General features: G+C 56.4%; 1 protein-coding gene across 1 annotated transcript in view; it reads right to left on the minus strand.

Moving 5' to 3' along the window:
- Positions 1-24,155, minus strand: part of NCS1 (neuronal calcium sensor 1) — a 64,464-nt gene that overhangs the window by 39,231 nt on the left and 1,078 nt on the right. The window lies entirely within an intron of this gene.

Here is a 24,155-nt window from a genome sequence, read left to right on the forward strand (position 1 = left end):
CGCAATAAAAAAATAACAAATTCAAATAAAAAGCCACCGACCTTGATCAAACCTGCCCTGCCTTCGATCGTGAAACAGCCCAATATCATGTACCCTTTAATTTGATGCAGTGGAAGGGCATGTTATCCGTGGAGGTCTCCTGCCAAAAGTAATTAACCTGAGTCTAACCACAAGGACACAGTCAGACAAATCCAGGCTGTGGGACATTCTACATGACAACTGACCAGGACACTTCAAGTCAGGGCCAGGAAAGGCAAAGCAAGTCGGAGGATTGTTCCAGAAAAGAGTCTAAACAGACGAGGCAACCAAATGTAACTCGAGATGCCTGGATCGGGTCCAGATCAGCAGGAAAAAACAGTTATCATGGCTGTCACTGGGCCAGCTGGGAAGCCACCGCACTGTGGACTGGCAATTAGGTGCTGCCATGGGGATGAGGTGGGGGTGGTAACAGCACTGAGGCTAATGCCCTTTTTCTTTTTCTTTTCTTTTTTTTTTTTTTGTTTTTTTTTGGGAAGGAGTCTCCCTCTGTCGCCCAGGCTAGAGTGCAATGGTTGATCTCGGCTCACTGCAACCTCCGCCTCCAGGGTTCAAGCAATTCTCCTGCCTCAGCGTCCCGAGTAGCTAAGATTACAGGCACCTGCTACCACGCCTGGCTAATTTTTGTATTTTCGGTAGAGACGGAGTTTCACCATGCTGGCCAGGCTGGTCCCGAACTCCTGACCTCAAGTGTTCCATCCGCCTCAGCCTCCCAAAGTGCTGGGGTTACAGGCATGAGACACTGCGTCCAGCTTCGAAGATGTGCCCTGAGCTCTTCAGGGGTGAGGGTCAGGATGCCTGCGGCCTCTTGTGACACGGTTTAGAAATATACACACTCACGTATGTAGAAAGAGAGGGGACAGATGTAACAGAGCCGGGGACTCGAGGACAAAGAGGAGTCCCTGCACCACCACATCAATGTTCCTCTTGATTTTTCAAAATAAAAAGTTGAGGGAAATGTTTGTCCTCTTCACCCACAACCACTGTGCCTGCCTCCCCTCCCCACTGCACAACGCCAGGAGGGCTGGGGGGTCCTGCCCAAGGTCCTGTGCCCCCAGCACTTCCGACCAAGACAGGCACTGGGAGGGAGGGAGATGTGGGACAATTTGGGGGTTCAGCTTCCCTTTGCCTCAGCCTCCACCCAGATGCCAGAGTGACCTTCCCAGGCTCTGGTTCCCAGCCCGGCCCATTTCCCCCTCCTCCCAGAGCCTCCAACCGCATGTGAAATTAACAGGGCCTCCGCCTCGGCCTCCCTGGGTGGGTCTGGGCTCTGGGCTCTGGGCTCAGGGCTCAGGGTTCAGGGCAGGGTAGGAACGCAGGCAGTCCTTGCACAGCTTGTTCCCTGGGTCCCTGGCCCACATCCTGACCCCACTGGAGTTCCTCTGACTGTTCCAGCCTCCAGGCCTTTGTGCTCTGCCCGGAACACTTCCTCACCTTACCCATTCCACCCAGGGAACCCCTATCCATCTTATAAAGCCTAGCTGGGCCCGAACGCGGTGGCTCATGCCTGTAATCCCAACACTTTGGGAGGCCAAGGTGGGCGGATTACTCAAGGCCAGGAGTTCGAGACCAGCCTGGCCAACATGGTGAAACCCTGTCTCTACTAAAAACACAAAAATTAGTCGGGTATGGTGGCGCATGCCTATAATCCCAGCTACTAGGGAGGCTGAAGCATGAGAATTGCTGGAACCCAGGAGGCAGAGGTTGTAGTGAGCTGAGATCACCACTGCACTCCAGCCTGGGTGACAGAGACTATCTCAAAAAAAAAAAAAAAAAAAGCCCAGCTGGGATGCCCTTCTTCTAGGAGGCCCTCCTGACCCTGCCTTGGCCCCTCGAGAAGCCCCCTTCACATGAGTTCTGTCTTTCCACGGGTTCCACAACAGAGGGCCAACAGGGGTCTGACCAAGGGGGCACAGGCTGGGCTTGCGGGGGGCAGTGGTGAAGTAGACTGGTCCAGAGAGGGCCTTGGCCAGCCCAGCGAGCACTTCAGGCCAGGGCTCCCTCTGATCTGTGGTCTTGGATGAGTGACCCGGCATCTCTAGCCTTGGTTTGCTCATCTGCAAAATGGGACTCAGGCATCCAGCAGGAAGAGGAGGGACTTGTGCCCAGCCCAGTGTCCAGCACCCAGCAAGTGCGAGATAGAAGCACTTCTTCCCCTTATCTGCCTAGCTGGATGCTAAGCCCGCAGAGGCCAGGGCACTTCTCCTGGCCCATCCTAGCGTCACCCTCAGAGCCTGGCCCAGCACCCTGCACACAGGGGACAGAGAATAACCCCTGCTGATTCCTCCTTCGTCATCCAGCCACTGGGCTGGGTTTAGAACACATCCTCAAACGTGTTTCTCATGCATTGACCTTCACAATTTCATCTGGCTTTGGCCAGTTTTTAAAATGAACTGTCTCTCCATCACACTCTGCCTCCAGGCCGGCAGGCCCAGGCTCGTACCAAAACCAGGATTTAAAACTGGCAATGGGCCATGCTCTCCATGGGGCCACACAGTGGGAAGCTCTGGGGTGTCATCCTGTCGGGGCCACTTGAAGGCTGGGTGATTCCAAACAAGTTTCTTAACCCCTCTGAACCTCCAAGTCCTCACCGGTAGGAATGGGTATAAACTCCTACCAGGCAGAGCCATTGTCAAGGTTGTTGAGGAGTGGATGGAGAAGTCAGAGCCGGCACAGGGCCCTGGGAGGCGGGGGCTGGGCATCCACTCTACTCCCTTTCACTGACCCCCCGAGAGCCAGGGCTGCAGAAGGGGAGGGCAGCTGCAGGCTCAGAGCAGAGAGTGGGTCCTAGCCTTCGCCCCACCCCCAGGCTCACAGACTCCAGGCTCATACCCCACAGCCAGGAAGCACCCGCAGTGCCCACAGCCTCCTTTCCACCCCGGCAGCACTCCTGAGGTCCCCAGCTCCCCTACTCCAGCTCCTCCTCCCTTCCACACAGCTCTTGTCTGCCAGGAATGAACATGAGAGCCAGTCCCAGGAGCCCAGGAGGATGTTAAGTCTGATTTTGATTTCCCTAAAGCAAAACACCTCTCTCCTGATTGAAGCTCAGTTCAAACATGGTGGGAGCAAAAGGCAGGGGCTGGCAGCCCCCTCCTGGTGCTGGCTTCAGCTAGAGGCATGGAGGGCAGACGACCAGCCAATCCAGCCTCTTCTGCCGTCCCTCCTGGGGTGGACCTGGCCCTGGATCCATCTCCAGGGATGAGGGCTGCCCGAGTGTCTCTGTACCTGGCCCCAGCCCTCCACCACAGCTGAAGGAAAACCACACCAGCAAGGGGGCCTTTGGGTTTGAGCAGCAAAAGAACAGAAGGCGGGGCCTTTGGGCCTGGCCATGAGTGACCCGTCTTACTAAATCAGACAGTCCCCTCGGTCCTGACACCTTTGATCACTGACTGTCCTCCTTCCAGAAGCACAGCTGGCCTCAGAAGCTCCTCCCAGGCCCACGCCTCTCTTGTGCTCAATCTCCCAGCACCAGGGCTCCTCCAAGCCCCAGCTCACACGCTCTCTGGGGGCGGCTCTGCTCCCTGCGCCCCTCACTCCCAGCCTCCTCCCAGCTGGCCCCTCCTGCAGCTCAGCCCCCCATCCAAGTTCCTCACCAATGGCCCAGGGGCCCCTCAGGCTCCACGTGGCCCAAAGGGATCCCCTGGGCCTCCTCCCAGGTCCATTCTGAGATCTCCCTACAGACAGTCCTGCACCAACTGTAGACAAGTCCCATCCAACCTAGCTGCCTCAAAAATACGAGAACACCCCCACTGTCCCGGGCTGGCTGGACGCCGCCCCCACACCACCCCAGCTGCTGTGCCGGCCTCTTCTCAGCCCCACCCCATCCCACTCTCCCATCCAGTCCCCACCTGCAGCTGCCAGCATCCCTAATGTGGTCACATCCCTCCCCTCCTAGAACCCTCCTCCAGAGCCTCAGTGAGTCTCCAGCCTCTCCAGCCTCACCCCTGCCCCTCCTCACAGTGCCCTGCAGCTGTGTTCTCCCTGCAGTACCTGAGAAGCCCCCTCGGTACCATCTCCTGAGAATAGGGTGCTCTGCCCCAAGCCCTCCCTGGGCAGCAACAGCACAGCTAAGTCAGAGAGCGGAGGGAGTGCACCACTGGCCGCACACACCCTCCTGCCCTCCAGCCAGGCCCACCAGTGGCAGTTCCTCATAGCGAAGATGGTAGTGGTCTCTTGTGGGACCTGGACTTCAGGGATCTGCCACTCCCTTGCTGTGTGACCGGTTTTTTCCCCAGTTTGGGCTTCAGTTTCCCCATCTGTGAAAGGGGACATTACTGGCTGTGCCAACCATGGAATGCTGCACACTGGGAGGTGGGGAGGACAGAAAAGAGAGAGAAACACCTGTGGGTTCCCACCGGGGTCCTGCTACACTCGAGGGCTGGGAAGCAGCCACCTGCTGCTGCAATCCTCCAGGTGCCCCACGCACACAAGGCCTCAGATCACTCCCCCCACCCGCTGCAGCACCAGCTCCCGGGGGTCACAGCACCTCCCCGGAGTCACACGGCAGCGTCGGGTGATTTCAGAAGGCTCTGGGGATATATGCTGGTGTTTCTGGACGGGCAGGGAGCCCTGGCTGCCCACCTTTGCTCCTGACCCAATGCGTGAACGTGGCCACGCACCCTCCCCTCTCTGTCCCACGAAAGAGGTCAACTCCTGAGACCTCCAAGCCCCCCAGCTCCCACGCTCCACAAAGTGACCTTCAGGCAACAAGTAAATGAGGGGCTGGAGCGCCTCATTTCCCACGGACGACAGGCCCCGTGTCCAGGAAGAGCAGCCCCCGAGAGGGCTGGAGTGAAGACAGGAAGGTGGGCACAGGCTCTGGGCCAGACAACGTGGCCAGGCCCCAGACTCATTAACCCTCGACCTTGGACAAGGGCGGCAGCCCCTTCTCTAAAATGGAGTGCTCAGCGGCGCTGCCTCCAAGCTCAGAGTAACGTGACAGCAGACGCAGGAGCTGCCTGGCACGAGGCAGTCAGCATGATCATCACTGCTGTTGTACTTATTACTCGATGCCCCTGCCAGGGTAAGAAGAGAGACCACTCCCCACTCCCAATCCCATACCTGTCTGCCACCACTGCCTGGCTAAAGGGCAGCTGGGCCCCAGCACCGGGCCTGAGCTGCCCCAGAAAGGCCTGGCCTGCTGCCCAGAGCTCTCGGGCACTCCTGGCTGAGCAAAGCCGCTGCAGGAGCCCCTCGCCCTGACCCACTCGCCGCGCATTCCCCAGTCCTTCTGCCCTCCAGCTCCCCATCGCGTGTCCCCACTGTGGGAGTGGTGACCCAGCCTCCTTGGCAGTCACTGTCTCCACCCCAGTTCACCGAGCGCCAGCCAGGACTGGTCCAGCACTGGGCTGGGGCACACAGCGGTCGGCAGGAAAGGTGGGCGGGCCCTGTCTGCTCTGCTCGCTGCCCCTTCCAAGCAGGCCGCCCGCCAGGGCCATCAGACCGCCATGCGCAACGGTGAGCAGCTGTGACGGCCGCTGTCGCCATCGGGTGCTGACTGCGGTCTGCCCGGCACCAGCCTGCACCCTCATTTCATCAGAGTCTCACACAGCCCAGGGGGCCATGGGCTGTTGCCGTGTCTGTCTCAGGATGAGGCACCTGGGCTCATCGGGGGAGCCTCATGCCCACGGCCATCCAGCTGACCAGGCTCTGACTACCCCCCACCAGCCCCCACCTCCCTTCCTTACATCCCCACGGCTGCCTCGCCTCCAAGTAAGAGAGGCCAGAGCCTCCGGGCTGGCAGGAGGAAGGCTGAGCACTCGAGTGGGGGGTATTTCACCTGTTGGGGGATCTCCCGGCCTGTCTTCAGGAATGGCGAATAGACGGCGAGTCCCCAGCCCGGGAGGGCAGACTCGGACCAGGGCCAGGTGACCTTCAGCCCCAGCTCCCAGGAGCTGCTCTTCACTGCTCTGCACCCGGGCCTGGCTCCTCTGCCCGAGGCCCCCTAAAGCCAGGCTCTCGGCTTGGGACACACAGTCCAGCAGGGATCACCCAGGGCCTTTGCACAGACGGGTCTACCTACTATCAAGTCGCCACGTGGCCTGGGTCAGCATGCTCCCTGCCCCGCTGTCAGGGGCCAACGAGAGGATACAGGTCACAAGCACCGAGCCCAGCACATGGTGGGTACCCTGGAGATGCTATGCTGATGAGGAGTCATGGGGTCTGAATAAAATTCAGAGGGCCAGGCCTTGGGGCGGACGCCAAGATGGGAAGCTGTTGCCGCTCCCGCAGAGAGTGGAGCCAGGCGAGAGGCCGCTTAGAGCCGCTCAGATTCAAAATCAAAGCCCCGTTTCCCTCTCAGTCCCTCGGGATCCTCCCCAAGGCCCTGTGCCAACAGGCGGGGGTCCCTGCCAGCCCACTTCCAAGAAACTGCGGTTTCACAGAGAGGCAAAGCACTCGACCAAGATCACGCAGTCAGGGGTGGAGGAGTGGAGGTGGAGGCCAGGTTCATCGACTCCAGAGTCCGGGCTGAGGAAGGCTTTAGCTGGGAGATATCATCCCCAAGGATGATCCTGCCCACCTCCCGCACGCTCTCAGAGTTACTGAATCTTTGGCATCTCTGACGCCCCAACAAAGTGCCGTCGTTACTGGCAGGCAAAGGTCCTCAGTATCTGCTGATCTGTTAACTTGCTTTGACCAGCTGAGTGACCCAGATCAAGTCGCACTGACATAGGTTCAAATCCCAGCTCTACCACGTTCCAGCTGTGTGACATTGGACAAGTCGGTTAACCTCTCTGAGCCTTGGTTTTCTCATCAGAAAACTAAGGGCGATAAAACTTACCATAGTTACATACGTAGAGAAAAGATGGAAAGAAACCAGTTAAAAATGTACACAGTGGCCTCAGAGAAGCTGTATGAGAAATGGTTTTGTTCCGTCTCTGTGAGTGCCTGCTTTTGTCCGATTTTGACCTTCCCCAATGGCTAGGTGCTCCATGGGGCAGAATCTATGTCTGCCTAAGTTGTAGCCAAATGGTAGCATCTGGCACGTAGTAGGTGCTCAGTGTACGTGTGTCCTCACAGAATGCATGTTCTTGTTTTAGGTGGGTAAGTTGGAAAGTAGACAGGGCCACTTTTATTTTCTAAAACCCAAAGTTATTCCTGGCTAGTAAAGGAACTTGTTCCAATGACCATACACATTCTCTCTCTCTCTCTCTCTCTCTCTCTTTTGCATAAACATACAAGAACTGCCCCCTGGCTCAAGCCATCTTTCCTGCCAGACTCAGCTCAGAATCTTCCAAAAGGAAGTGAGCCACATCTTCTGCCTCTTTGGGGCCTTCGAGACCTTGGGAATATATATATATATATATATGTTTTTTGTTTTTTGTTTGTTTGTTTTTTGAGACGGAGTCTATCTTCTAGCTCTGTCGCCCAGGCTGGAGTGCAGCGGCACAATCTCAGGTCACTGCAACCTCCACCTTCTGGGTTCAAGCAGGTTCAAGTAATTCTCCTGCCTCAGCCTCCTGAGTAGCTGGGATTACAGGCATGCGCCACCACACCTGGCTAATTTTTGTATTTTTAGTAGAGACGGGGTTTCACCATGTTCACTAGGCTAGTCTCAAACTACTGACCTCAAGTGATCCGCCCACCTCGGCCTCTCAAAGTCCTGGGATTACAGGCGTGAGCCACCGTGGCCGGCCAAGACCCTGGGAAAATCTTGTGTGTCTGGAGTTTTCTCAAGATTCCTGGTGGGGACCCTCTCAAACATTTCAGAGCCGACCCCGGCACTCAGGGATTCGGATCAGTCCCATTCCACAAGCATTTCCCAAACACTGCCAAGGTCAGACATTGTGGAAGGCACTGAGGCAACTGACCTACTCAATAGAAAGGGTCTTTGTCTTAACTGACTCATTCTTTAGCCCCTGTGTGACCCTGGGCAACTAAATTCACCTCTCTGAGCCTCAGTTTCCTTAGCTGTAAAATGGGAATAGTGGTGGTCACAATAGCTTTCTTGCAGGGTGGTTAAAGGAACAAACAGGATTATCACCCTTTCCCTCATCCAGCAATTAATTTCTGAGCAGTCTCAATGGGTCAGAACCTGAGCCAGCCTCCAGGCACACAGCAATGACCTAGACACAGTTTCCTGTCCTCTGAGTCCCTGATACAACAGGGGAGACACACCCTGTTAGCACACACCCACACAGCTATCTGTGTAAGAAAGGAAAGCTCAGCTGAGCCCAGTGGTTCATGCCTGTAATCCCAGCACTTTGGGAGACCAAGAAGGGTGGATCACCAGAGGTCAGGAGTTTGAGAGCAGCCTGGCCAACATGGCAAAACCCCGTGTCTATTACAAATACAAAAATAAGCTAGGCATGGTGGCAGACACCTGTAATCTCAGCTACTCGGGAGGCTGAGACAGGAGAATCGCTTGAACCCGGGAGGCAGAAGTTGTAGCAAGCCAAGATTGCACCACTGCACTCCAGCCTGGGCAGCAAAGCAAGACGCACCCCCGTCTCAAAAAAAAAGGAAAGAGGCCAGGCACGGTGGCTCATGCCTGTAATCCCAGCCCTTTGGGAGGCCAAGGAGGGCAGACCACCAGAGATCAGGAGTTTGAGACCAGCCTGGCCAACATGGCAAAACCCATGTCTATTATAAATACAAAAATAAGCCAGGCGTGGTGGCGGGTGCCTGTAATCCCAGCTACTTGGGAGGCTGAGGCAGGAGAATCGCTTGAACCTGAGAGGCAGAGGTTGCAGTGAGCCAAGATTGTGACACTGCACTCCAGCCTGGGCCACAAAGCAAGACCCTGTCTCAAAAAAAAAAAAAGGAAAGAGGCCAGGCACGGTGGCTCATACCTGTAATCCCAGCACTTTGGGAGGCCAAGAAGGCAGGTGAATCACCTGAGGTTGGGAGTTCAAGACCAGCCTGACCAACATGGAGAAACCCTATCTCTACTAAAAATATAAAATTAGGGCATGGTGGCACATGCCTGTAATCCCAGCTACTCGGGAGGCTGAGGTAGGAGAATCACTTGAACCCGGGAGGCGGAGGTTGCAGTGAGCCGAGATCGAGCCATTGCACTCCAGCCTGGGCAACAAGAGCGAAACCCCGTTTCAAAAAAAAAAAAAGGGAAGTTCAGGGTCAATGAAAATGTGAAGCAGGAACCCAACCTAGCCTAGGGGGTCAGGCATGCTCCCCGAGGAAAGGGCTGATGTGCAGGCCTTAGCCAGGCAAAGAGGAAGAAGCAGCGCTTTCCAGGATAGGCTGCAGGTCCAAGGTTCAGAGGCCATCCAGAGCCTGGTGAGTTCAGGAACCGCAAGAAGCCACATCACACTAGAACAAAACCTTATCCAGAGGCAGCGTGGCGTGGTCCAGGCAGAGAGAACACAGCAAGTATCCCAAAATGTTAACAATTGCCACTATTATTAATACAGGTGTCACAGCACCCAAAGACAAGGCCAGATGGCCAGGGCCAGTAACGGGGACACCCTGCAGGGGCAGGGACTGCAAGAAGCCGAGCAGGCCGCCACCCCCATCCCCCCACTTTGGATCAGGTGGCATCTGCCTACCCCACCCTAGTCCCCACATTCCTGCTTCAGTCCTGGCCCTCCAGGGACCCCCACCCCAGCCCCAGGAGGGGGTGGGAGACACAGAGCTGGCATCTATCACAGCTCAGGCAGAAACCAAATTGTTCACGGAAGCCACACGGTCACACCTAATGTCACAGCCAGTAGAGCAGGGAGCCCTCTGGATGGAAGCGCTGTGAGGCTCCCAAGATGGAGCAGAGGCGAGAGGTCAAGAGAGACCCCAGGGAAGGTGCAAGGCCCTCCACACCGGGATAGATAGAGATGGCAGTGGCAGGGACGCAGAGACTGGGCGAGGGCGGCACCAGGGGTGGAACCAGCGTCGGCCACCGCCAGCACCTCACCTCCCAGAATGCTGTGGATCTGCTCCTAAAACACCGAGGTCTGGCCCCTGAGCTGCACCAGGGCAGAACGGCTCCTGCAGGGACCACAGGAGGTTTTAGGGCATGTGTTCCAGGGCGACTGGCTGGGAGGGTTGGCGAGGGCTGCTGCTGGAGCCCAGGCGGAGGCAGCCCTGGCCAGCAGCAGGCAGCAGCCCTGACTCCGGCTCTGGCCCTTTAAGAGCGGAGGCTGGCGGCTCGGCCCTGACCTGCCCTCCCGGAGGAGGCACAGAGTGACTCATCAGGGTCCTTGTCACGGTGCTCAGAGAGCAGGAAGACCCGGGGATGGCGGCGACGGGGCACAGAGAGGCACAGACGTGGACCCATCAGCCTGGCCGGAGCTCGCTGGAGGCCGGACCCTGACCTTGACTGGGATGCCTGCCGGTGCCTCCCTGGGCAAGGCCCCCCGTCTCCCGGGTGTGCCCTGTGGCCTCACATTGCTCCCCTGCTTTCCGAGACACTCCTCCTAGCGGAGCCCTTGCCCTGCTGGGTCAGCCAACAGCTCTGAGGGGCCAACCCACTGCCCGCGCCCCCGCCCCGCCTCGCCAGGTACCTCCTAAAGCAGGGGCCATCAGCAACCCCACTCCACAACCAGGAAACTGCAGCTTGGAGAGGCCAAGAGACTTCCGCAGATCGGCTTCTGGCCACATAAGCTCACCTCTGAGCTGCCCGATCGCTCGTCAGTGCCCCTCATGCTTGGAGCCAGGCTGAGCACAGCACAGGCCCTCCTGCCATCACGGCCCTCCCGCCACCAGCGCCCTCATGGCCACAGGCCCTCTATGCTGCGGTCACCATGCAATTTCACGTCCCCAGAGTTGCCAAACCTTGACACCTCCTCGGGACCCTCTCAGGGCTTCCATCCAGAGGGCTCCCTGCTCTACTGGCTGTGACATTAGGTGTGACCGTGTGGCTTCTGTGACCAATTTGGCTTCTGCCTGAACTGTGATGGAGACCAGCTCTGTGTCTCCCACCCCTTCCTGGGGCTGGGGGTTGGGGAGCCCTGGAAGGTGAGGACTGACCTGGAACATGCTGTTCCTGCTGCCTGAAGCACTCTCATCGTCCCCCACACAAACCCTCCCCGCAAACTTCTCCCTCAAGCAGTACTATCAAATTCAGCAAACAAAAATACAGATACCCTGTTAAGTTCAAATATCAGATAAACAGAAATTATTTTTTAGTTATGTCTGGCAACCCTAGCCCCGGGCCTCAACTACAATATTACCTCCTCCAGGAAGCCCTCCCAGATGCATCCCAGACCAGGGAGATTCCCAGTCCATTGTGCAAAGCCCTGTCTTGACGCTTATCCCGGCCTGACATCTGCCTCCCCGCCAAACTGTGAATGCCAGCAGGGCCAGAAATCTAGCCAGCCAGCCTGCCCTGTGTCCCCAGCATCCGCAGGGCCTAACATGAGGCAGCTGTTCCATAAACACTCTCTAAATCAAGGAGTGAGGGCTGGCAAGGTGGCCCAGGAACCCCTTTGGCCACATAGGACCCAGGGCCTCCCCTCTTCTCCCTGCTGGCCGGGCCTCCTTCCCTGAGATGCACCTAGATCTCTTCTCAAGGCCGTCCCCAGCTCCAAAGAACTTGAGCTGGGGAATCACGGCCGGGGCACCTAGGCAGGCTCTGCTCAGCGATTTTGACAGCTGCTCTTCATTTTAATTGAGATCATGTTCCGCTCAGGCGCAGCAAAGGCCTCATCACAGGAAGCCTGAAGACAATAATGGCCCCGCAAGGCTGTGTGGGCTGCTGGGTGCGCAGGGAGTGGTGGGGCCACTGGCCGAGGGGCAAGAACCCGGCCAGTGCAGGCTTTGAGCTCTCGAGCTCCTCCTCCCAGCACACACACCATATATTTTTGAACAGAAGGAAAGCATTCGCTGTTTCCCCCACAGTGCCAAAAATAGCCCCAGCTCCTGCCTTTGAACAGGAATCTTTCGGTTCCTACAAAGAGGCAGGAGCAGGGCCCGGAGGGGGGGCCTTGCTGGCTGGCTGGCGGCTTGGACCCCTCCTCAACTCCCCAGCCCCAGCAGGTGAGAGGGGTCTGGGGTCCTCACGAGGCCTGGCCAGCTGGGGCCCAGCCTCCCCACACCCCACTTCCCAGGATCCCCCAGCCATGGACGAAAACCCCCCTCCCCCAGCCCAGAAGGTAGGAGAGGGCTGGACAGAAACAGAAAGCAAAGCCCAAGATGGATAAGAAGGAACTTCGTTCATTCATTGGCTTGCTCGTTTATGTACTTGTTTTCTCATTCATTCCAACAATACGCGCAGGCTCTGTTCTAGGAGCGGGGGCTACTCCGGCAGCCACGCAACGAGACGCAGTCATGCAATAAGATGCAGGCGGTCCTCACAGCTCCCAGCTGAATCAAGGGGGACGGTGAAGCATGTGGTCACCACCAGGACTGAGGAGGAGGCCAGGCCCAGGGACACCGCCCCCTGGAAGTAGCCGCTGGGCTTTGATGTGAGTGTGGATGAGGATGGGTCCCAGCCATGGCCAGTGGGAGGAGGCAGAGGGCTGGGTCCGATGAAAAGGTGCCTGCCTCTGGGATGGCCAGGTGCAGTGGCTCACACCTGCAACTCCAGCACTTTTTTTTTTTTTTTTTTGAGACGGAGTCTCGGAGTCTCATTCTGTCGCCCAGGCTGGACTGCAGTGGCGCGATCTCAGCTCACTGAATCCCAGCACTTTGGGAGGCCGAGGCAAGGCGGATCAAGGTCAGGAGATCAAGACCACCCTGGCCAACATGGCGAAACTCTGTCTCTACTAAAATAAAAAATAAAAAATTAGCCAGGCATGGTGGCGCACGCCTGTAATACCAACTACTCGGGAGGCTGAGGCAAGAGAATCACTTGAACCCGGGAGGCAGACGTTGCAGTGAGCCGAGATTGCGCCATTGCACTCCAGCCTGGGTGACAGAGCGAGACTCTGTCTCAAAACAAAAAAAAGAAAAAGAAAAAAAGAAAGAAAAGGTGCCTCTGGGCTGCCCTAGCACGCTGCATGGCTCTCTCATCCAACCTAGCAAAAAGTCTGCAAGAGGCATTGTCTTCCTGTTTTATAGGTGAAGGCACGAGGATGCATCAGGAGGGATTAAAAGCCTGGGATGTGCCATGCCAGGCCCTGTCACCAATGTCTTCGCGTGAATCCCATCCACAATCCTGGGAGGCATCTGCCCATTTCATATATGAAGTCTGAGGGCTCGGTGGGAAAGGCCAGACCAAGATCCCAGAACTAACGAGTACAGGAGATGGGATTTGAATCCAGGCCTGTGGGTCCCTGAGAGGAGCCCCGGACACCAGACCACCAGAAAAGCCATCTTGGCTCAGCATCCCTCTCCCAGTTCTGCAGAGATTCAGAGAAGGAAAGGGTCACAGGGCTAGAGGTGGAGAGCAAAGGATTTGAACCCAGCTCTGTTTGGTTCCAAGTCTAGGGCTCTTTCTGTTTCCCATAGCAGAAGAAAGAAAAGAAAAAAGGCCGGGCACGGTGGCTCACGCCTGTAATCCCAGCACTTTGGGAGGCCGAGGCAGGCGGATAATGAGGTCAGGAAATCGAGACCATCCTGTGTAACATGGTGAAACCCCGTCTCTGCTAAAAAACACAAAAAATTAGCCGGGCGTGGTGGCAGGCGCCTGTAGTCCCAGCTACTTGGGAGGCTGAGGCAGGAGAATGGCGTGAACCTGGGAGGCAGAGCTTGCAATGAGCCGAGATTGTGCCACTGCGCTCCAGCCTGGGTGGCAGAGCGAGATTCTGTCTCAAAAAAAAAAAAAAAAAGAAAGAAAAGAAAAGAAGGAGGGAAGGAAAAAGGAAAGGAGAAAAGAAAAGGAAGGAAGGAAAAGAGAGAGAGAAAGAGAAAAGAGGAAGGAAAAGAGAGAGAAAGAAGGAAGGGAGAGAAAGAAAGGAAGGAAGAAAAAAGAAAGAAAGAAAGAAAGAAAGAAAGAAAGAAAGAAAGAAAGAAAGAAAGAAAGAACGAAAGAAAGAAAGAAAGAGAAAGAAAGAAAGAAAGAGAAAGAAAGAGAAAGGAAAGAAAGAAAGAAAAGGAAGGAAGGAAGAAAGAAAGAAAAAGAAAGAAAGGCCACTTTCCATCCCCAAAGGCCAGGGCTGTGGGGGAGCCGGGGTGGCCATGGCCCCACGGCTGGGGAGAGAGAAAGGCACGCTGAACCCACTTCCCTGCTGAAAACTCGAGCCTGAAATAAAAAGGCAGAGTGCTATTTCTGCCTTGGGTTAAACATTCCTCAAAGCCACATTCCTCCCGCCCTCCCCCTGCTCCCCTGCCAGGGAATCCAGAGCACAGCGGCCTGGACGCCTCACCAGCTTCCTGGGGCCCCTTCGGTGGCTCAGAAGTGCCAAAGCCAGCAGCTGCCCTGCACCCCGTCCTGGGCAAGGAGCTCCTCCCCCCAGCCGCATGGTCAGGGCACCCGGAGCTGAGAAATGGTGACATCGCATCTCACAGAGAGTGGAACAGATGGGGAGACTGCGGCCCTGAGAGGGGCAGCTAGAGGCCACAGCAAGCCAGGCTGGAACCAGGACCCAACTCTCAACTCCCTGGCTGTCCCCCTTCCCTGACAGACTGCAGGTCAGGAGCACAGGCAGGTCCTGTCCTGGTCACCGGGGAGAGCAAACCACAGCACTGCAGGGAAAAACTCTTCGGAAAGATCCCAGCCTTCTGCAGAGGCGAGGACACCCTGGGCCACACACCCCACGGACACCAAAGACCACAAGATGTGGCCCAGACCTCAAGGAGCTAAAAGTCACTGGGGTCCCCTTGGCCACCATGCCCCCAAAACCCACACTGCACCCGTGAGGACTTGGTCTCTTTCTCTGTCGGACAGATACCTCCGAAGGCACCTGGGCTGAGCCAGGCACAGGACAGGGCAGGATGGCCAGGGGCACTCGGTCCTCACCACCTTGTGACAAGGCTTCCCAGGAGCAGGGGTGGTGCCAGCACCATAAGATGGGGGTACGTTGCTCCTGAGTTCCCAGGGCGGGAGGATGACCGTTGAGATCAGCCCAGCACCCACACACGGTCAGCACCTGCTGAGCCTCCACTAGGGTGGTTAGAGGCTGAGGAAGCCTTTGGGGCCAGGGCACAGCTGCGCCACACACTCCTATCAGCGCCTCTCCTCCTGCCGCCTTTCCACAAGGCCTCAGCTCTGCCTCCTTCCTGGAGGAAGCCAAGGCGGAGGCTGCCCCAAATCCCCTGCAGGAGGCAGAAGCTCTGGAACTGGAGGGAAGGATCCTATCCACCACCAACCTCACACCTAGCCCAGGAGTCCGGGATCCCTGGCCAGTGTCTGATGCTCCAGCAGCGGCTTGGATGCTCCCAGGGATGGGGCGCTCCCTCCCCTTGGCAGGGAACTCTAAGGTTTTGAGGCTCACAGAGACGGTGGGAGGCGGGTGCCTGGTGGGAACGGCGTAGCTCTGGCAACATAAAGATCTAAGCCTGAACCCCGATTGGCCATCGACTGGCTGGCTGGGGGGACTTGGGCGTGTCCCTGAACTTGCCTGGGCCTCCCTTTCTTCATCTGTAAAATGGGTATAAGAGTCCCTACTCCCAGGGCTTTGGGGAGAGGACAGCACTCAGCACTTCTGGCCCTGAGTGCCCACTGGATAAATGGTGGTCGTCATTGCTGTCATCTCCCCTCAACCACAATACTCCCCCACTGCCTCGGGGAGTGGCAGCTTATCACCTGGTTCCAGACCTGGCAGCTGAGCTCCCAGCCTTTGGCGCAGCTCCCGGCCTGTCTGTGCCTCCCTCCCCAGCGTCCCCCACCCCCAGGCACACCTACATTTACAACCTGTACAGAGCTGCCCTCACACACCACCGCACGCGTGCGCACAGGTGTGCCCGGCTCACCCACTCCTGACACACGCCATGACCCCATCACTCACGCTCGGAGCGTGCCCACGTGAATCGGGACTTGCCCACGTGCCCCGCAGCACCCGCCCTGCCTGCAACACCCACACCAGGCACCCAGGCCCGCTCACGCTCACCTGCACACCTCCGTGGCGGCTCCCTGGCACCTCCACCAAGCAGGGGCCCCTCACCACAGCCCAGGGCTTCAGTGTGCAGACTCCAGGCTGAGAGGGGACGGGGGTCAGACCCCAATGGCACCACTCTCCAGCCGTGGGACCATGAGCCAGCTCTCGTCCACTCTGAGCCTCCATTTCCTCATCTGTAAAACGGGGACCCCACGGGGCTCCTGGGTGGAGTTGGTGAGGAACACATGTGAACACCAAGGACAGGCCTGGGTCACACAGAACATGCCTAATACCAGACTCTCACCACAGCGACAGCCCCTGACAGTCCTGCGCCGCAGCTCGCAGATCCTCCATCACCACCATGAGCAAAGGGAGTGCCGAGATGAACCACCAAGTTCAATGTCTGTTATTCCTAACCCCGCACACACAGCTCTGCGTGGTAGACGTCCCTTATCCCCAACTCCCAGATAAGAAAACTGAGGCATTGAGAGGCTAAGAACCATGCCTGAGGCTGAGAAGATCCAAGGGCCTGGGTCTTGAACACCAGAGCCCAAGCACACTCCGTCCCTGGGGCCCTGACGTACCTTCCCCACTGGGTCTCACTATCTGGCAATTTGAACATTGTACAGAAAGGGAAACTGAGTCCCAGAGGAAACTAGTGGCTCCAAAGCCACTGTCCAGGCCATGATGGTCCTGGGACTGAAGCCCAGGCATGCTGCTGTCTATCCTCTGAGCCCCTGGGCACACAGGAGCCTAAAAGCCAGCCTGCCACAACCGCTTCTCCCTCCCCAACTCACCAAGCCAGGAGCTGGATACAGAACAATCCAGCCACGAACCCAGTCGGGCCACCACAGAGGCCCTCCACATTTGCTACTCACTCCCAATTCAGCCGAGAGCCTGTGACAGCTCACTCTGTGAGTGCCCAAGGGAGTGGCCAAGAACGGCTGTCCCTGATATGGCTGGTCCAGCAGCCTCCTTCCTGGGAGAGCATTTACTGAGCACTTACTATGTGCAGATCCCTGTGCAAACATCCCTGTCTCATGAGCAAGGGACCGCAGAGCTCAGAGACGTAAGGAGCTGGCCAGGATCGCCCAGCCAGGAAACAGCAGAACTGACCTTCAAGCCCTCAGCACCTGCTGTTCTGCCCTCCGTCAGAATGTGACCCCAATCTCAAGTTACCTAGAAATGCTGCAAGGTAATCTCTGACACTCTCTGCCCTGCAAAATAGATCACACACAGAATGTGAAAATTGATTCATCTTGTTATGACCATAATGATGACGTGCTTTTTAATTTATATTGGCTTTTTTTCTTACCAGAGTGCTAGAGATATTTGGGGCAAGATGAACCCCAGCATAAAGACTTCAGTGAAGAAGTCAAGACATCCCTAGACCAGGCGTGGTGGCTCACGCCTGTAATCCCAGCACTTTGGGAGGCCAAGGTGGGTGGATCACTTGAGGCTAGGAGTTTGAGACCAACCTGGCCAAAATGGCAAAACCCCGTCTCCACTAAATATACAAAAATTAGCCAGCTGTGGTGATGCACGTTCTAATACCAGCTACTGAGGAGGCTGAGGCAGGAGAATAGCTTGAACCTGGGAGGTGGCAGTTACAGTGAGCCGAGATCGCGCCACTGCACTCCAGCCTGGGTGACAGAAGTGAGATTTCATCTCAATAGATAGATAGATAGATAGATAGATAGATAGATAGATAGATAGATAAAAAGAAGGCCAGACATCCCTATCTGAACCCCAACAGCCAACCCACCTTGGCACAGTGGAAGGTGCCCTGACAGGAACAAAGCGGTTCCTGCCACATATTTGCTGTGTGACCTTGGGGAAGATGCTTCACCTTTCTGGCACTTAATTTGCCTACTTGTAAAATGAGGGCATTGAACTACTTGGCCCCAAGAGTCTCCTCCAGCTGAAAGATTCTAGGATTCTATTTCATAGTAATCAAAGAAATAAACATTGAGACAGTGAGCCACCTCTTTTCCTCCCCATAAAATTGGCAAGAATTAAGGAAAACAGTAATACCCAGTGCTGGCAAGAATGCAGAGAAATAGGTACTCTCTCATCTACTTTTGCTGAAACTGTAAATTGGAACAGCCTTTCTAGAGAGCAATTCAGCAATTTTTAATCAAAAGCCTTTCAAAACATCCCCAGCCTTTTAACTCCATAACCCTCTTCTGGGTTCTTATCTTCAAGAAAAGATAAGGGCAAAGATTTAGTGCAAAGACATTCATGCAAAGATTTGGTACAAAGATGTTCATCACAGTATTTTTAATATGGGAGGAGGAACCTAACTGTCCAATGACAGGGGATTAAATAAAATATGTTCTGTTTATACGATGCACCATGAAAAAAAATCATGCTCTAAAAGCATAGTTCATGATACAGGCAAACTTTCAGAACGGTCAGGTTTTTTTAAGTCAGACAATAAAAGGTAGATAATCCCAAATTTACAAGGTAATGAAAACTATGAGGCCAGGGACAGTGGCTCACGCCTGTAATCCCAGCACTTTGGGAAGCCAAGGTGGGTGAATCACCTGAGGTCAGGAGTTCGAGACCAGCCTCACCAATATGGTGAAACCCCATCTCTACTAAAAATACAAAAATTAGCTGGGAGTGGTGGCGGGTGCCTGCAATCCCCAACTACTCGGGAGGCTGAGACAGGAGATTTGCTTGAACCCGGGAGGTGGAGGTTGCAGTGAGCCAAGATCGTGCCACTGTACTCCAGTTTGGGTGACAGAGACTCCATCTCAAAAAAAAAAGAGGAGAAGGAAGGGAGGGGAGGGGAGGGGAGGGGAGAGCAGGTGAGGGCAGGGGAGGGGAGGGCAGGGGAGGGGAGTAGAGGGGAGGGGAGGGGTGGGGAGGAGGGGAGGGGTGGGGAGGAGGGGAGGGGTGGGGAGGGGAGGGGAGGGAAGGGAAACCAAGTCCTACTGAGTCTTCCTCCTAAATATATCTGGAATCTGTCTTTCATGACATCTCCACCCATACCCCAGTTCATCACCATGATCACCTTCGGTCTCATTACCACCCCTCTTCCCCGCCAGTCCATTCTGTGAACTGCAGCCAACAATTTTTCTAAACCCAAATCTAATGTGTCTCCATCATCTCCTTTCCACAGCTCCCTACGGATCTCGAATAATGTCCAAATTCCTTCCTGTGGCCTCCCAGAGGGTGACACAGGCCCGGCCCACTCGACAGGACACCCCCCAACTGCCCACGCCTTGCCCCAAAGGGGCTCAAGACAGGCCTTGGGAGCAGCAGGAGCCGGGTCCGATCCCAAGGCCTCTGCCAGGGAAAAGGGCTTTCCCCTGACATGGGGAGATGGGAGAACCCTGCGGGGTGATGTAGGGAAGGGAGAAGCTGGGTCCCATTTAACCTGGAGCCCAAGGAGGCAGAAAGGGCAAAAAGAGGCTGTGAGGAGGAGGCTGGGCTCTGGCACCTGGGTGAGTCCCTGCCATTCACCAGCTGCCCCTTCCCTCTCTGTACAACGGGGCAGCCATAGGCACCCTCGGCCATCCTGCCCTGGATGCGGAAGACTTGCACCCCCAGGACCAGCTGCTGCCAGGAGAGTTTTGAAAGGTTCCCCTCATGGCAAGGCGCAGCAGCTCATGCCTGTAATCCCAACACTTCGGGAGGCCGAGATGGGAGGAGATCGCTTGAGGCCAGGAGTTCGAGACTAGCCTGGCCAACATAGCGAGACCCCATCTCTATAGAAATAAAAATATAAATAAATAAAGGTTCCCCTCAGAACCAGGCACCAGGCTAAACCCTTCATATGCCCCGAATCCTCCCCAACACTGAGGGCTTCCAAAACTGCCCATTTTCCAGAGGGGAAAAGTGAAGCCGGTGAGAGGAGGTTTGCCCAAGGAGGGGGCCAGAACCGCAGAACTCGCCCCTGAGCCCTCCTTCCCTCCCAGGGACTCTCCTGCCAAACAACCCCTTTGTCTTTCTGGCCCGCTCCCCGGACTGCAAAGCTTCTCCTGTTTAGATCCATGGAGTTGGAAGGCAGGTCTGATGGATGAGCAAACTGGTGCTCAGAGAGGCCAAGGGACTTCCCCAAGGTCACCAAGGCCGAGTGAGGACCCGGTCCCGCACCCCAGGGGATCGAGACCTCTCCTAATAACACAGGTGATGTTTCTTGCCCAGATGCCCATCCCGATGCTGAGTGTCCACCTCAGTCTCTCTTGCTGCTGCTCTGCTCCACTGTCAGAAAGGAAAGGCCTCCTTGGTTCACACCCACGCACACGGGATGTACAGGGACGGCCGAAGCCCCTCCCTTGCGTTGCTCCTCTCCTCTCCTTGTGGCTCACCCTGTGCCTGGCTGTGGGCCCTCCGTGTCCCCACGCAGCCATCACACAACCCCCAGCTTTGTCCCAAGACGGTCTCCAGTGACTGCCTCCCGAAGGCAGCGGCTTGCCCCACCCTGGTTGAGCAGAGTCGGGTGGGGAGTGATGATCAGAGAATATTCCTCACCCTAGAGGAAGGGACCCTCATGGGCCCCAGGACAGTCCACGACCAGAGACACCCAAGAACCCAACTGCTGACCCCAACCTGGAGCCAGGGACCCATCCTCTGCTCAGGGTCACAGAGGCGCCAGCCGCGGGCTCCTGCCCTCCACATGCTCCTGTGTGCCGGGCACCATTCTGGGCATCAGGGAAAAGGCAGAGGAGAGTCAAGGTTGGCAGGCAAAGTCAAGGCAGAGCCTGGGCTGACCAAGGGCAACAGGGAGGAGGTGGCCACCCCTGAGTCCCGGACCGAGGGTCCCTGGGAAGGGCGGGCAAACATCATGGGGAGAAGGAGGAGGAGAGGGGAGGAGGGTAGAGGTTCTGCCTCTTGGGCCTGGCTGACTTGAGCCTGCAGTGGCCTCAGAAGCCTTTAAGGGGATGCAACTCAGACCACCACAAATGGCTCGCGCCCTCATGCTCGAGTTTTCAGATAACCCGGCTGCTTTCCTCCTGAGGCCACAGGGATTCCATCTCTCTCGTCCACCCCTCTGTCTCCATGCCTGGCAGACAGTGAGCACTTAATGGACAGGCCAGGGCAGCTTCACAATTCACAAGTGGGGCTGGGGAGGCCGCTACACGTAAGAGCAGGCCCCTGCTGGGATTCAGGCACAGCAGTCATAGATGTCATCTTTTCTGTGCCAGGCACAAAGACCAGAGTCATAGGAAGATTCCTCTGCGGAGAGAAGAAATTTGCCCACAAAATACACATAAGCCCAGTTCAAGATGAAGCTGTATTGTATGGTCAAAATGATATATATTAAGGCTGGGTGCGGTGGCTTAGGCCTGTGATCCCAAAACTTTGGGAGGCCAAAGCAGGAGGATTGCTTGAGGCCAAGAGTTTGAGACCAGCCCAGGCAAAAGGGCAAGACCCTAACTCTGAAAAAAAATTTTTTGAATTAGCCAGGTGTGGTGTTGCACACCCATGGTCCCAGCTACTGGGGAGGCTGAGGCAGGAGGATTGCTTGGGCCCAGGAGGTCAAGGTTTAAGTGAGCCATGATTGCACCATTGCACTCCAGTCAGGGCAACACAGCCAGACCCTATCTCCAAAAAAAAAAAAAAAAATGAACAAATAAGCATTAATTACGATCACTGGCATTTACTGACCACATACCCCACGCCACATATCAGGCCCCACGCTGCACGAGGTACTCTGTTGACTTCTCACATCCTCTGAGTTCAGGTACCATGAGCACACCTATTTTGCAGATGAGGAAACTGAGGCTCAGGTAGGTGAGGGGACCGGCCCATCCCACAGCCGGGACACACAGGGATGCCAACAGCCTCACCAGCGGGTTGGAAGAGAGCGGGCCAGACCTCAAAGAAACTGGGCTGTCCACAATGGTGACTGCCACTGTCTAAGTCTTGGCTGCAGAGTGACCCCGTCCACCTCTCCCTAACCTGTTGCTGGTGGAAGGCTGAGGATTGGGTTAGGGTTTGAGCCAGGTGGAATCCCGGTGTGTCCAGTGAGGGCCACACTGCTGGGGCCTTTAGACACTCCTGCTTCCTCACACACACAGACCACCACAGACAGAGCCAGAGGCGCCTACCAAGGACACTGCCCAGCACCAACTCGGACGTGGACCCACGGCTCCCCTCTAGGCCCCCTTGGCACTGTGGCCAGCTATGCACAAGGTGGGCTAGGACCCCCCAGCATACACTGGAACTGTGGTCTTCAATCGGGGCTCCCCAGGACCACGATCTGCAGCACAAACACTTGTCAAGGATGCAAATTCCTGGGCCCCAGCCAGACCTAAAGAATCGGAAATCCGGGAGGACAGCCCAGGTACCTTCATGTTTATTAATCAACCAGGAGATTCTGACATTTGAGAGTCCTTCCCGGGGCGCTTCTCTTGACCCCATACACAGAATCCCCCAGAACAAAGAGCAGATGGCTCCACTCCCCATCAGAAGGAAGCCCATCTGGGGGCCGGAGAACAAGCTGGAGGCTTTCTCTGCTTGTCCTGTTGGGAGACTTTTCATTCTGTGAACCTACTAAAGGCCAACACATGAGGGGGAACACAGCTGTGAGCTCCACACACAAGGGCCTGCACCAGGGAGCTGACGTCAGCGCGGGAGACAGACAGGAGGCCAATGAACCCACTGCCACCTCCAACAGCCCACCCCTAATAAGGGCTTCGACAGAGGAAAAGTACCCAGGCCAACTCTCTCCCTGCCCAAAACTGTTCCACGTCTCCAAAGGCCTTTAAAAATAGCCCAGCCCAGCACCACAAGGGCCAGTTCCTAACAAAGCTTTGTTGACTCAACTTCTCTCAAAGTTGACAGATCTGCCCGGAGGAGGGGGCCAGACAGGATGATCACCCCAGGCCCTTCTCATTTAGAATCCACCATCATGGGCTTCTAGCAAAAGCCAGAAAAAGATATCCAGAAGAGCCTTGTTTTTTTTTTTTTGGAGACGGAGTTTCGCTCTTGAAGCAATCTCACCTCACCGCAACCTCCGCCTCCCGGGTTCAAGCGATTCTCCTGCCTCAGCCTCCCGAGTAGCTGGGATTACAGGCATGTGCCACCATGCCCAGTTAATTTTGTATTTTTAATAGAGACGGGGGTTTCTCCACGTTGGTCAGGCTGGTCCACCCGCCTCGGCCTCCCAAAGTGCTGGGATTACAGGCGTGAGCCACTGTGCCTGGCCCAGAAGAGCTCTTGGCATGAGGTCTGAGATCACTCACTAGCCTTGGAGCAGGACAGACCGGAGTTCAAGTCCTGGCACTGCCTGGTCACTAGCTGTGGGATCATAGGAAGGCCACTTTGCCCCTCTGAGCCTTAGTTTCCCCATCTGTAAATGGAGATCGTAGCAGCACCCAGCCTGGTAGAGCAGTTGTGGTGGAGTCAAGGTGCTAACGATGCCAAGAGCTTGGCACGTGACATGCTCAATGAGCAGGAAACCTGGCTTCACTACCGTGTCCCACCATGATGGAGGCATCCCATGCAGCCCATGCCCACCACTCCTGATGAAGCCCACTGTGTCCTCACCCTCCCCTGGCACAGGGACCCAGGAAGTCCACCTGCTGGCGGCTGTGGGCCACATCTGGACTTAGCTTGAAGGAGGCCCCAGCGAATCTCACAAAACAGCAGCCAGACTGGAATGGGCCACCCACCTGCCCACCTTGGGGAGAGGGTGAGAGCAGCCCCTGTGCCCAGGGGCTTCACCCCTTCCAGGTAGCAGCTCCTGGGATGTGAGCTCCATGCTGCAGGATTCCACAGGAGAAGGGCCAGCACCTCGCAGCAGACTAGCACCCGCTCAGGAAAGCCCCCTTTGTTCCAAGCATGAGGGGTGAGGGGCATGGAGCTGAAGCGTGGGCTTGGACAGACCTGCAGACGTGCCCAGAAGATCGATGGAGTGGGGGGAAGCGGGGAGCAGAGGTTGTGCAATGCACCACCAGGAGCTGCCTCCCCAGCCTCCATCAACACATGGGGCTGGCGGTCAAGCTGCTGCCTCCAGGGGTGGTGCAGAGGGCCTGGGCCCACGCAGCTGCCCGGGGATGGGTTCTGAATTCCAACCCAAGCCCAGAGCCACTGTCCCCTTCCAAGTCAAACACCCAGGCAGAGGTCCTTCCAGACCCCAGTGCTGAAGCCTTCCCTCTGGCCATCCCCTGGGTGGTCTGGACCCATTGCCATTAACCCCTGGTATGCCAGGACACCTCCGGAGAGGCTGCAGGGAAGGGGGAAGCCTGGTATGGAGAAACTAGGGCTGCAAGAGGACTGCAGAGTTGTGAAGTT

The sequence above is a fragment of the Symphalangus syndactylus genome, chromosome 3 (genome assembly GCF_028878055.3).
Source record: "Symphalangus syndactylus isolate Jambi chromosome 3, NHGRI_mSymSyn1-v2.1_pri, whole genome shotgun sequence".
In the NCBI taxonomy this organism is placed as follows: domain Eukaryota; kingdom Metazoa; phylum Chordata; class Mammalia; order Primates; family Hylobatidae; genus Symphalangus; species Symphalangus syndactylus.